Genomic DNA, 14551 nt, shown 5'->3' with positions numbered 1-14551 from the left:
AAATCCAGAAGAAGTATCAACTGTAACATGCAAATATTTTAATTTTCCAAATTCTGGCAAGTGTGTGACGTCCATCTGCCAAATATGGTTAGGTATCAATCCTCTAGGATTGACTCCAAGATTAACTTGTGGTAAAAAGGTCACACAATTTTGACATTGTTTTATTATTTGTCTAGCTTGTTCCTTAGTTATTTTAAAATGCTTTTGTAAAGTATTAGCATTGACATGGAACCTTTCATGAAAATTTGTAGCTTCTTCTAGTGTAGAGAAAATACATATGTCATGTGTAGTTTTATCTGCTAAATCATTGCCCAAACTAAGGGCTCCAGGGAATCCTGTATGTGCTCTGATATCAGCAAGCATATGCTATTTTCTTGTCCATCTCCATTAACTTGTCACCTCTGTTAATTTATGCTTTTGACAAAACATCTTTTAAAAATCAGATATAGCTAGTTATTTTTTTTCTAAATATAGTCTAAATTTTTACTTCATAAAAAAGTGCTTAAGGGCTGGCATTGCGGCTCATCGGTAGAGCGCCTAGCACAGGGGGACCAGATTCGATCCCCTGCACCACATAAAAAATAAATAAATAAACGCGTTGTGTTGTGTCCATTTACACCTAAAAAAATAAATATTCTAAAAAAGTGCTTTTCACCTATAACAGATATAATAACTTATAGCATCAATAGGAATATAAAAAATAATCTGAAAATAATTCTGAAATGTCCTCATTTTTTCAGTGCTTTCCAGGGAATCAGTTCTTTTGAACTGAAAACATAAATACACTTCCTCAGCAGCTGAAAGCCTTTCAAAGAACCAGATAGATATCACTGTGTATCTGAATCTCACATAAAACAAAACCAAGTTAAAAATGGCAACTCACCAGACTTAAAATTTACCTAAAGCAGGAAAAAATTCCTGCATCTTTCCTTCTGTAAAATGGATAATAAACTGAACAGTGCAGTTTTATATATATTACTCAAAAGATTTTCTTGCACCAATTGTGTTTTTTAAAAAGTTCCGGCTTTCCTTCACTCTTTCCTCCACCAAAATAAAAGAATTGTGACTACTACTTTAAAAGAATGTTTTGTTATATCTTATAAAATTTGTTTTTAAAGCTACACTTTATGAACTTAACAAGATTTTGGAAAATTTTTAAAAATCTCAGATAGACTTCTCAATGCATTTCAGTATATTTTTATTTAACATACATTTCTAAAACAGTAACATATAGAATATTTTCCATCCTCTGCAGATAAATAAGTGCTCAAAGTATAATCTGCAAGAATTTGAATTTGGTTAAAAGATGCAATATCAAACTTATTAATATTGACATACAACTAACTACAGTATAAAATTCTTGATTGAAAGACTCATTTTCTGACCAATATGTTAACTCTGAATGTTTCAAATTTTTCAAAAATACTATAGAAGACAATTCCATATATAACACACCACCAACATCAATCATCAGATTTTAAGCCATTACACAAAAGAAATCAGGATTTGAATAAATCCCATGTTAAACATTAAAGTTTTCTAATCTCTTATCTATACTTTATGCTTTCACACAAGGTATATAGTAATTAGATTAGAATTAAGCACTTTAAGTGAACATAAACTATAGGAAAGGAAATCAATGGTAAAATGCGGGCATGCCAATCTCTTTCAATGTTAGCAACCATGAGGATTTTCTAATTTTGTAGGCAGCAGACTGCCTTCTCAGGTTCAACCCCACCCCAGCCCCAAATTTACAGAACAATCTTATTTGTTCTCTCCGAAGTTTCTTCTTTCAACTTCTCCAGCAAAAACATTTCCTATTTCCTAGTAGCGCATAAAATAGTTTCCTCCTTTAGCAAGGAGATAAACCAAGGAACCACTACTGCCACTGGCTTGACTGAGAATCAGGTAATGAGTGCAGTCCTTACCTGGCAGCTGAGCTCAAGGTGGCATTCGCACACAGGTCTTTTGTGCCTCTCAAAATGCTGGGGTCGTGTGGTCCACCATCTCTTGGTCATGTTCATGTAGCCACTATCCTTAGGTTCTGTAGTCCCTGCTCGGTGCCACGTCTGGGTCCATCATCTGTCTTCACAGAGGCACTGCTGCCACCTCCTTCAGGCTTGTGTCCCATAGCAGGCGGCTCTGAGCTCTGGTGGCAGCAGCTCCTGCATTCCAGCTGCAACAGCATTGGGTCCTGCACCCCAGCATCTCCGGTACTCTGTTGGCAGCGTTGGGGGATTCTGAATTCTCGATGCCACCAACAAGGTGATGTTGGGTCCCGCACTCTGGTGGCAGCCTCATTGGCTCCTACACTCTGGCAGCAGGATTGCCTCCTGCACTCCAGCAAATTCAAGGCGGCGGCGGCTCCTCCTACACTCCAGCGGCTTGCGTGCTCTGGTGGCTCTCTCCCATTCCCTGGAGGTGTCGCATTACCTCCCGCACCGCAGCGGTACCTTTGGCTCCAGCAGCTCGCGTGCTCCAGCTGCAGCTTTGTCTGTTGCGCTTTGGCCACTCCTTCTGGGAGGCAGTTGCGGCTCCTGCGCCTCCTGCAGCTCCTCTTCTGTGCTCCGGTGGCAGTGACAGCTGACCTGGAGGACTCGCTATTGGATAAGCACCTTTTCACTTGTTTTTTGTTCTTGAGTTTACAAAAGGAATTTAGACGAATGGGAAAGAGCATATAAAGCAAGTATTCAGGGTACAAAGGGAAAGTTTCATTTTTATCTCTAACCTACCCTTTTCTTTCCCCCCCAAAATAACTTTAACTTCTACTATGCTTGGTTAACTCCTGATTATTTAGAGCAATCTAAAGTGAAAGAACCAAAATAATATGTGTGCACACGCCTGTGTGTAGGAAACTTCTTAGTGACAATTCCTGACTTGTCCTGTGGGAGATTTTAATAAGCATGCTTTTAAAGGAAAGGAACAATGGAAGTTTGAAGGAAGATAGAGTATTTCCAAGTTCAAATAAATTTGTAAAATTCTGGGTTAAATAAAATATCCATATATACTGTGATTGCTCCCACCGTTTCTAAAAGTAACTGACTACTAAGCCCTTTAATTATTGACTAACTAGTAATATTTTTTAAAAACTATAGAACTTTACAAAAATATTGTATGAGAAACCAGTTAGTTATAGTTTCTCCTCCATTGTCATGCTGAAAGCAGGTCATTCAGTTGAACATATGTGGAGATTCAGAAACATGCACAGGGCCACATCAATTTGCCACTGGTCAAAACTAAAAGAATAAAATCAGCAGATTGCCTTAAAATTCTGTCTTTACTATGTTAATAAAACTGGCTTCATTTCTGTACAACTTTTTGATTTTTCCTTTGGCTGTGCAATGAAAGAAAAAAAATTGACCCTAAATATGCTAGTGTATTTGCCTTTTAAAATTAAATACATCTAAAAGATATCTGTAAATTCTATAATTTTTTCCACAAAAGTAAGGACTGGGATTAAAATAATCTGTGATATTAGTAGAATAATTACTTTACTCTAAAAAAATTTTTAAGAGGTTAACAAAAACATGCTGTGAAATTTATCTATAGTACCTACAGAAACCTAGATATGATCAAATAATAGTGAAATTGGAAATACCTTCTTACATGTTAGAATTCAAGTCAAGATATCACTCAGCAATGAATACCATTAAACTTTTCATTGAGATTGGATGAACCTTTGTGTAGTCATGAATGACAGCTTTTCAATATAACTTTCTTATTTCTGTCTTTCTACTGAAATTCAGAAGCATCTCCTGTGGAAGTGATCTTATGGTAGCTAAAATAGCTGTTGTGGGTTCTAAGTGGAAGCTAGAAGTCCACTTCAGGAGAATACAAGTGTATTGTCTCCACCACCCATTTAAGGTTTTTGCCATTTTTTTTCTATATTGCTGCTGGGAACAAGAGGTATGAGAACTGTTCCCCTTATTTATAAATGTCAGCCTACTCACTCCTTATATCCAAATACTAATTATTTGTTTAACATCCTATTCATGTTTCCTCTACAAATTACACTCCACTCTCTAATTCAATCCAAAATCATTTCTCCCTTCCCTAAACTATCTGCTTCTGGTTCATGCCTCTCACTTAGCATCCAACCATATTTAGTGTAATTTAAGTTAGTGCTTGGCTTGACTAGTATACATGTCCTGATTACTGAGAAGTATGGGGAATTTAGATGGCACAAATAAGATAGTACACATACCTGGAGAGCCCACAATTCCAAGAACAATGCTGCTTATATTATATTCTGTAAATGTTTGTTGAATGACACTGCTCTTTAGCTTCACCTAATAACAGTTAATCTTTGGGAAAAGTGTTTTTCTTTTTCTTTTTAGTTCTCTTTTTTTGTTTTCTTACATACATGACAATAGTGGAATGCGTTACATTCATAATTATCCATTCATAGCACAATTTTTCGTAACTCTAATTATAAAGTATGTTTACGCCAAATTATGTCATTATACATGAGTTCTCTTATTTTGAAGTGTTTTTCTACTATAAAAATAATGAATTTGTTTATCAGTTTTAAGAATGTTGATGTATTATCTCTAAATAACTGATGACTACACATCATTTTTTATTTTCTATGAGAGAGCAAAGTTATGGCTAGGCCACTGAGGTATAGACTACCTTAGGGCTTGGGCACAGGAGATTATGAAGGAATTAACTGTTTAATGACAAAGGGACTTGGAGCAGTATCTATCAAAAAAGAAGAGAAAGGAATTACATCTCAGTAAGATCAGAGGGAAATGTGAACAGTAACCATTTAATATTTTTGTACTTCCTCCTACTGCCTCTGACAAATGCAGTCCTGCTGCCTTCTTATTTTGTTAACATACAAGAGCAGAGAAGGATTGGACAAAAGGAAAAAAAATACATTTCTTACACACACACACACACACACAGTGCAAAGCAAAAGTTCATAATATAAAATATGGCTGCTCTAGGAAACAGCCTTCAGTTTTTGACATCGCCACACATGTACTGCATTACTGCCTTACTCAACAGAGCACTAAGTATATTCTCCAAAGAAACCTGAAGAATCAGACAGGGATGGGTAGATGGAATAACTGGAAGATTCGTAAGTAGGGAAGCATGTCTTCTATAAAGCTGACCAAAAAAATGGCTTTCCATCTTAGCTTACATTTTTTATTATCTTGTTCCTAGTCATTCTGTAGGGAAAGTATTCTCTCCACAGTAAATACAGGCAATAGAATCAGAAATTCTCATTATATCCATTACCTAATCAATGTAAAAGTTTCTTCAATATTCTAAGTCAGAAACTTAAGACAATTCAAATGATCAGTATTCTAATACTGATTAAAGAGTAGCTTAGCTATAGTCAAGTTAAAATATTTCTAGTTGCTAACTTGGAAAAGTTGATGTAACTGCAAATACCTTTAGAGAACCCTGGTTGGGATCCTAAGAAAACAAACAAAAAAAGACATTGTTACCACACCTGTGTCTAAGAAAGAGGAGAAATGCTCAGTTTCCATAAGCAGGTGAATTTAAGATATATTAACTAAAATGCATGCTCCCCTTCCCCCACATACACACACAGTCCTCATAGGTGAGGAAACCAGATAAAATGGAGAAATACAGTGATATTTCCAAATGGACTACGTTTAAAATATGGAATAGACTTTCATAGATCACTCTGAAAGAAGATTTAACTTCTTCCATTATTATAACTTTAAGACATTTTGCCATAAAAAAAAGAAGAAGAAAATGAATACAGAAATGGCAAGGCAAATCACCAATAAATGTCAAAAGGGTTGACATTTCAGAATTATCCAGAGGAAGGAACAACAACAACAAGTACTTTCTCAGCAAAGTACTTCCTCTGAAGCACACAGTCTTCTTCAAGGAATACCCTATATACAATAAATGACACATTCCTCAAAGCAGCAAATGAGATTTAAATTGTTGGCATGTCAGTTGCCTTAACTGATGTTTAATTTCTCTAGCATTGACAAAGAGAATGTCATCTCCAGACTATAACAAGCTAAAGGTAGTCATTCACATATTCTAAATTGCTACAACACTTGTACTGGGAAAATATTAGCAGAATGAGAGAGAGGAAAACAATAACCAAACCCAAATATTCCAGACTTCTGATTGGGCTTCCATTTCCCCATTATAATTGGACCAAAATGTACAATAAATGCAAACTTCATGGAGCTTAGTCTCTTCATCTGGAAATGAGTGCATACTCTGGAAATGAAAACTTAACTATTTTTAACTTGTGCTCCTCTGTTAAACATAAAAATCTCATTTCTTCTTTGAACACTATTCAAGATTTCAAAATAAAGTAAGAATTAGAACCAAAAAGAAACCAAAACAAGATAATTTGATAATTTTAAGTATTCTGCTTAACAAACAAAATCTACAACAAAATTTACTGACACATGTTTTAGTAAGTGGATATACGTTAATATTTGTTAACATATTTAAGATCAAAAGGACCTAGGAACACAAGTGTATTGCTAATAGTGAGATGTTATTTATTGGAAACTTTAGCATATACTTTCTCCTCTCCTTGAGAGTTACTCTAACTGATCTTTTCTGGCATTCAGCCATAAGAAATGCCGATTGATATACATCTGTTAAATTACTCAGAAACAGGGTCTCTTTATTCTGAAAATAACAGAACCCTAATATGGTTTGACCTCTTTCAAGTTAATAAAGGACCGAAACAAGCAGGTTAAGTCTTTGGTAAAGAGGCATCAAAAATAAAAGCAAATTGTAATAAGCCTTAACAACCCTTTTGACATTGAAAATCATAAAAATACTGCCTAATATTGGCACATCTGTACAGTACTTAGCAATGTATAAAATACTTTATGTAATTTAAATCCCAGGACTATATAAATAGACACTATTATCATGATTTGATTAAAATAGTATAAAGAGGCTTTTTCAAGGTCTGCTACTACTTAAGCAGCTAAGCTGAGACTTAAGTTTTTTTGAGAGATACTCCATTCACTAGAAGTTCTTTACTTTGTCATGTAATGTTGAAATTATTCTCATCCAAACTGAAAAGATTATTATACATAATAAGCACATTTTTTTTCTTTCAACACAGCCAATATGAATCCCTTTCATACCAATTCTCATAAAAATTCTCAAATGTTTCCATTTCAGAAGCCTAAATCTTCTCATACCATTGTGACAAAAGGCACAGCAAAAGGCATCTTTCAAAGTCAAAGCTTCTTAAAACTAGTTCTTATATCATATTACTGTCCTCAAAATAAGGAAACCAACACAGAGATGGGCTTTAAAAACCATTGACAAGTGAGGAAATGTCTGAGGTTGTCTGTTACTCATTTAGAATGGGTCAATATGACACATACTACACCTTATCTTTCTTAAAAGGTGAGCAGGAGTCAGCCTCACACTCCCGCCTTCTGGACAACAAGAAAATACCTGCCTCCAGGCAATTGGTAAAAGCCAGCTACACAAGAATAACAAAATTAACAGAACTCAGAGTTATATTCTTACCAAGTTAAAACAATCATTCCAAATGAAGTGTGAATGCCAAATTACTAACATTAAGTAATTTAATGTAAATGTAGGGTATAAAAAAGTGGGGTTTTATTCATATAAAACCAACACTTAACACAACTCTGAAGGTTATTATGAAGATTTGAGACTAAATTATATGAAAAAGACTAAGTATCCTGCCTCGCACACGGTACTTACTCAAAAAATGTCAGCTACTATTAGTAATACTGAAAAAGTAGAAAAAAACAAAACATATAGTGGAAAGCCATATTTAAACCCAACAAACAATCAATATATTCTGTGGTGTTTTAAGAAATCTGTGCAAAACATAAATTTATTATGTGAATATATGGTTTGCACATAAATATGCTAATCATTTGCAAGAATAAATGGCAACATGGTGATCCCTTGGAAGATGGAAGAGTGTGGCGGTGAAAGGGAACTTTAATCTGATTTGCAAAGCTTTTTTTAAAATTTTTCAACAAATAAAAAATACTCATGTATTCCTTCGTAAATAATTTTAAAAACACATGTATTACCTTAGAAACTTTAAATTCTATTGTTAATTTGGTATACATAAAATGATGCACCTCTATTTGTAGTTAATATATCCACATTTCTAAAACTTTTTTATTAGTAATTTCATTCAAGCCTTAGGTTGATCATTGTTTTAATAATCTTCATAATTATATTCCTAATTACTATATTAAAAATACCTGCTGTGACTAGAAGAGCCCCTTCTTCACAATTTTATTAAGTTTTACAACCACTGACTCTACTTAATCAAAAGTGTTAGAATTACCCCATTCCAAGTAAAATTTCTCAGGTACCAAAGGTGACTTTGGAATATACTCTCAATATTTCTTTCAAGAGAGAGTTGTCTTGAAGTATAGTTTCAAAAATCTTCTCCATTTTGTTTTCCTTCTTGGGGACTCTAAACACACGTGGGTTAGATCTTCTTGGCCTATTTGTTCTCTTGAATATTTTGTGAATTCTTTTTTCATTACTTTGCAGTTTTCACATCTTCTATTTATTTAAAGAGATTATCCATTATGTTTATGCATTCTTGTGTTCCTTCTAGTTGACTCTTTTTTTTTAATTTATGAATTCATGTATTGAATAAATTCAAAAAACAGATAAGCAATGATATAACAACAGGCAAATACAAACATTATTAGGATTTTAGATTTTTTTAAAAAGGTAAATGTTTGTTAATTATTACATTTTTAAAATACAGAACTGGATTCCAACAAAACAATTTAATAAAATAAGGCACAATGTTTAGTAAGGCAAAATTCATACAGAAGATCGAATACATACATTTTTTTATATGTCCTGGGGGTAAGGGGTAGTAGGTAATAGAGTTGAAGTAGATTAGATATTCTTTTTAGAGCATTTTCCATTATAAGGTTACATATAAATCTGATAAAATAAACTATAGCTTATGTTGAGAATAAAACTTGTTAAATCATATTGCTGAATTACACTTATTTTACCATTAAGCTTTCATTATCTATATATCTATAAAGATATTCCTAATTCACAATATTTCAATTACAGAAAATTTAAAAATCAGATCAAAAATAGTAATTTGACCAAAGTAAAAGTCAATACATTTTAGTATCCTCCATTGATACTTGAAGGACCAAACTTTTTATTTATAAAAAGTTAAAAATACTGATTATTCTATAATTTTGTCCCATTATGTTTTTGTTTCTCATAAATTATGAAGAGGGCTCAAAATGCAACAAACCTCAACACAAGTCCGCACGATTGTTGTAAAGTGACTTTGAAGGTTAATATTCTTCCTCAACACCACCTCAATGTCAACCATTTCAATTAGTGAAAGAACTCTCTTAATATAAATAGTAAGCAGAATCAACCAATTTAGTAATGTTTTTGCAATACCAGCAATAGCACTAATTTTACATCCCAGTTTCTTCCCTTAGATGGAATTCTGAATAAAAAATGTTAACCAATTTATTCACAGCTGAAGAAAGAAGTTCTGGTAAATGCAGATGGTCTTTCTGTCACGGCTTTCTGTATGACAGTATATAAATAACCTTCATTAAACTAATAGATTTTAATATATACTAGATTGAATACTGTCCTTTACATGAATTCTTGAGATTGACAAATGCTAGCTAAAAGTCTAGTAGCACCCAAATCAGTATTACCCTGTGAGTGTTCAATGATGTGTAATGGTTGTTAATGAATTGTTATTTTTTACATTAATTCTTAGTAAATATGAACCAAAAAATAAAAAAATAAAAAGCGAATGGAGGTATTTACATGCATAATATTAAAACATACCCCCTTTAAACCTACATAACAACAACAACAACAACAAAACAGTGGCAAAATATGCTAGGCCTCACAATAACAATTTTTATATATTGCTATAAATATGAAGTTGGTTAGAAACCACTGTTACCCTTTGGTGGTACCAGATATATTTTTAAATTAAAATAATATGTAAGAAAATACACTTTTTCACTGATTTTATTTCAGACAACCCTGATGCTTATGGCTTTGACCTCTATAACAGTATACATGATTTCAGTTCTCTCCCCAGAAGCCCTAGCACTCATACCTGGGCATTATTTTAGGTGAAGAAATCTCTCAGGATCAGTCCTTATCTCTCAAGTGAAATAAAAATAATCACGAGGCTGTCATAACTTATTAAATGATTAGTTTCCCAAACTTTGGGTCTAGAGTGGAGGATTTAAGGCACATGCTTTCTGACCATAAATCAAGACACTGCTACCTATAAAATTATGATGTTTATAATGAAAATACAAAACAGCATGCTATTAAATTCATTACTATTATATTGTGTTTAGTGCTTTGAACAGAGATACAATGAGGAATCAGAATTATGCATTACAGGGCACGTTGCCTAAAAACCTATACAGCAGCCTTTACCACAGGGTTAAACATTCCATACAACTTAAAATCTCACTATTTTGGACTAAATGGAGAGTGATATACAGATATACATGTATATGTATATTTTTATTTTTATTTTTTTCAGGGCTGAGGACTGAACTCAGGGCCTCGTATGGGGAATGGTATTTATGACATAATCATATCTACTTTTAGATAAGAAAGAGCTCATTTAGGTTAAAATTAGGTATTTCTAACTAAATGCTGCTAAACTAATTCTATATACATACTCTAACTAATATAGTTTTATCTACAGGGGTTATATGAGGTTTAGAAATAATAACCATTGTTTAAATACATAAATAGCTGCTGCTAAAATGCTTTAGAAGATCAAACTTTATTTGCACTATTTACTTAGTGTTTTTTTTTTTTTAAACACATAGTGAAAAGGTAAATATCAACCAGGGCTACCTGCCGTACCACAAATTTCAGGCTAATGAGGTATTACCTTCTTCTCTTTGTGAAGAGCCAGGTTGGCTGGAAGAAAATCCTATTACTTGTGGGCCCTCAGTTATGGCGGGATGTGAACAATCTCCCAAATCCAAGACATTAAATAAATTTAGTAATAAAGGCTTTTAGATGGTAGTCAATAAGCTACTTAGTGACTTAATTTAAGAACAATTTACTATTACTCTAAAGAGCTTTCTTGGCTCAGAGATATTCCTGGGTGTCTGGTGACTTCTCTGTCCCTATACTTTGTTGCTTTTAAAGATTTCTTTACCACTTCAGCAATAAACTTGATATTTAAAATGTCTGGTAAAATTAGTCTGCTGTATTATGCTGCACCATTATGAACTGCCTTTTACTCTTATTGACATAAACACAAAACTTTCTCACATTTGAGGTACAATTTACAATGCAAATCTTTAGAATTCTGTTAACTTAAAATTCTAGTATCAAGAATTTTAGGACAAGAGATTCCTTCGGCACACATTTAGAAATAAAATATGAACAGTCACCTCTAGATCTATCTCTACTACTCATATACAGGGAATATTGAGAATTCTGACCACAGGTCCTTATGTCAGTCAATCCCTGGCATCATGGAATCAATATCATATTAGTGAATCTTCCTATTTCCTAAAGTCCTAGTCTGCCTCAGTTTGGTGAGGCTGATACACTGGATTCTAGGAATAAGTTGAGAATGTATAATGTACCCAATTCCAATTTTGAATATTAGCACTGAAGAATTCCACTCAACATATATTAATGTTCTGCTTAAGTAGTTTTGTTTACTAAAATCATCCAAGTGGAGCAATATCTAAACCTAATTTGATTATGAAAACTACTTTGTTGTTTTTTCACATCGTTTAAAAAAATCCTCAAAATTCATTAACAGTAGTTAAACAGAAACATGGATCTTAGCAACTAACAAGTTAAGACTACCATTTTAAATATATGACTTGGGAGCTGTTTATATTGTTTTAGATGATCAACTCCCTGTATCTCATCTTCTGGTTAATTTCTATAGTCACCAGTTATTTAAAAAGGAAAGGAAAAATAGTGAAAAAGAAGAAAATCTTAGAAACTATCAGCAGCTCTTATAAAGGCTAAGGTCAAAGATTTGGGAGGAAAAAAAAAAACAACAAAAGGAAAACTAATGTTAAAATGTAGATTTACTTAAAAGTTACCAAAGACAGTAGCACACCGATCATAGATTTTTCAACAGTATATGTAAAGAACCCTAACAAAGATTTTATTGAAAGAACACTGTGGTATACATCTCCATTATATGGCACAGGCTAGAAACTGTCTCTGGTTGGAATAGTTTATATCTGTAAAAGATCAAGCAATGTACCTTTATTCTAGGAAGCTTGGGAAGGTTAAATGCTATATTTACATGCTTATTTAATTCTTAGAAGATCAACTAAGCTGTTAACTTATGTCAAAGCTAATAGTCAATTAAGAAGTAAACAGAGGCATTAAGCCAGAAAAATTTGGTCCTACCAATCTAAATCAGTTAGTTACAAAACAATTTAGGTTTGTCATTAAGGCACAGCCTAAGTCATTTTTACTTTTCATAATCTTGCTGTCTTCAGCTCGCTGTGGCTCATTTTAGAAGTAAGCAAAGACTTTATATTTTATAATTACTCACATACTACTTCAATAGACAGTAGAAACATTAAATCACTTCTATACACATGAAAAAATTCTGAGTTAAAAAGAAAATAAGAATCTTACTACATTTTAACAGGGTAAAGGTAAAGGGATCTCTATAGCAGCGTTTCACAACTGCAGTCATGAAACTTTCATGACATTTCATGAATAAACACACAAATAAACACACAAACCCTGAATTATCCTATACTATACTTTCTTCTAAAGTAAAAAATAATACATATGGAAAAAAATCTAACATACATATATATTATACAATAATCAGCTTTTAAGAAATGATATGCCCAGTCATGAATGCTAGAAGTCAGAAAAGAGATCAGGAGGCTCTAATGTAATCTGCCTGTGTATCACTGTATATTTAATGTTTGCCAACTAGCCAACATTTTATCATAGATTGGTTAGCTAATTATGATGAAAGTGTTGTGTATTCTGTAATATCGATTTATAATATTAGTTTATAAACAGTTAATAAAAATTTGGTAATTTTGAAACTATTTTTCTCCTATACTTCAAGGATACATTTTAAATGTATCATCAACTCCCTGTATCTCATCTTCTGTCCCCCGCCCCCTCTATTCTATCAGTACTTTATTTTCAAAAAATATTCCATGGATAACTAGTTTTGGTATTCTATTGTGTATGAACACAATGACTCCTGCTCCTAACTTTATTTGCCTTATTGCCATGTTTTTCTAGTTTTATTCATTTTTCTTTAAAATGCAGAGAAAGTTGCAGCTTAATACACTACACAAAAGAGTCACATTTGACTGTTAAAATTTCCCCCTATTCATTCAAGATACAAAGAAGCTTTCTTGGCTTACATCTTTTCTAGGTTTTTATTAAAAGTATTATTCTGTCTGATAAGGAATAAACTGATCAAGATGGTAGCTTCCCATTAACTATAAAAAGTGATTTGCTTACAAGGGACCACTGCACACTGAAAAAAATTATAAATAATAAAAAAAAAGTTAAGGTGGCCATGAGCTCAGCTGTTAGTTATACAGTTTTTACATAGTTCTGTAAAGCATATTTTAAAGTGTCTTGCATAGTACGTTAGGTTATAGGCTGCTCTGGCATTATTTCTTGAGTAAGTTTCCATATTCTTGCTAGGATTAAGGCACTATAACAAGTCATTGAAACTATATAAAGTTAATAACAATCATACAAAACAAAGAAGAAGAAATGAAAAGTTATCCCACTTACAAGTTATACCCCTTATTTTTCAGTTAGTTGGTCAGAAAAGTTTAGGTCCTATGTAACCATCTGTGAGCTTATACGAATAGGTCTGCAATCTACACAGACAGACAAAATAAGCAAAGAGCTAACCTTGTTTGTTGTATGGTGTTCAGCCTAAACCCAAGGATAACCCTGGTAATAATTATAGCTTTGATAATTTCTTACTTTTTTTCATCTCACCTGCCACAAGTTTCACTACTCATGGCCTTATTATACCACTGCTCTTCAAAATATACCATTCTGCTATGTGATTCATGCAAAAACTTCTGAAATTGCACAACAATCAGCCAAATTTGAATCTGCCATTCAGATTATATTCAAATTATATTCAAAGATTCCAAACATGGTATTGAACTTATTCCTGCTGAATGGGTAGATGAACATAAAATCTTTCACATCATCTCAGATTCTTTCATGGACTTTCAAGATGAAGATAGTAAGGTTTCTAGTCAACTTCTAGCTCTATTTTCTTTTCTAAATCATCTTTGCTCATTTTTTTTTTTTTAAGAATTTCACAACATCCTGTATTTCTGTTCAGCCAAGAAGAACTTTCTGCATTCTGTGTGCAGCAACACTAGCTTGGTCTTCTGAGTCAGATTCACTCTGGGAAGTGGAGCTGTGAGAGGCAGAACTGCAGGGTGAAGAGCATTCTGGCGAACATAAGTAGTGCATCAGTGGGAGGCGATACTTCCCACAGAAATCCACAAATTTAATTTGTCTGACACAGCAGTCAAAGTAGACTCCT

The sequence above is a fragment of the Marmota marmota genome, unplaced genomic scaffold, assembly GCF_001458135.2.
Source record: "Marmota marmota marmota unplaced genomic scaffold, marMar, whole genome shotgun sequence".
Classification (NCBI taxonomy): domain Eukaryota; kingdom Metazoa; phylum Chordata; class Mammalia; order Rodentia; family Sciuridae; genus Marmota; species Marmota marmota.
This window is presented reverse-complemented; position numbering follows the sequence as displayed.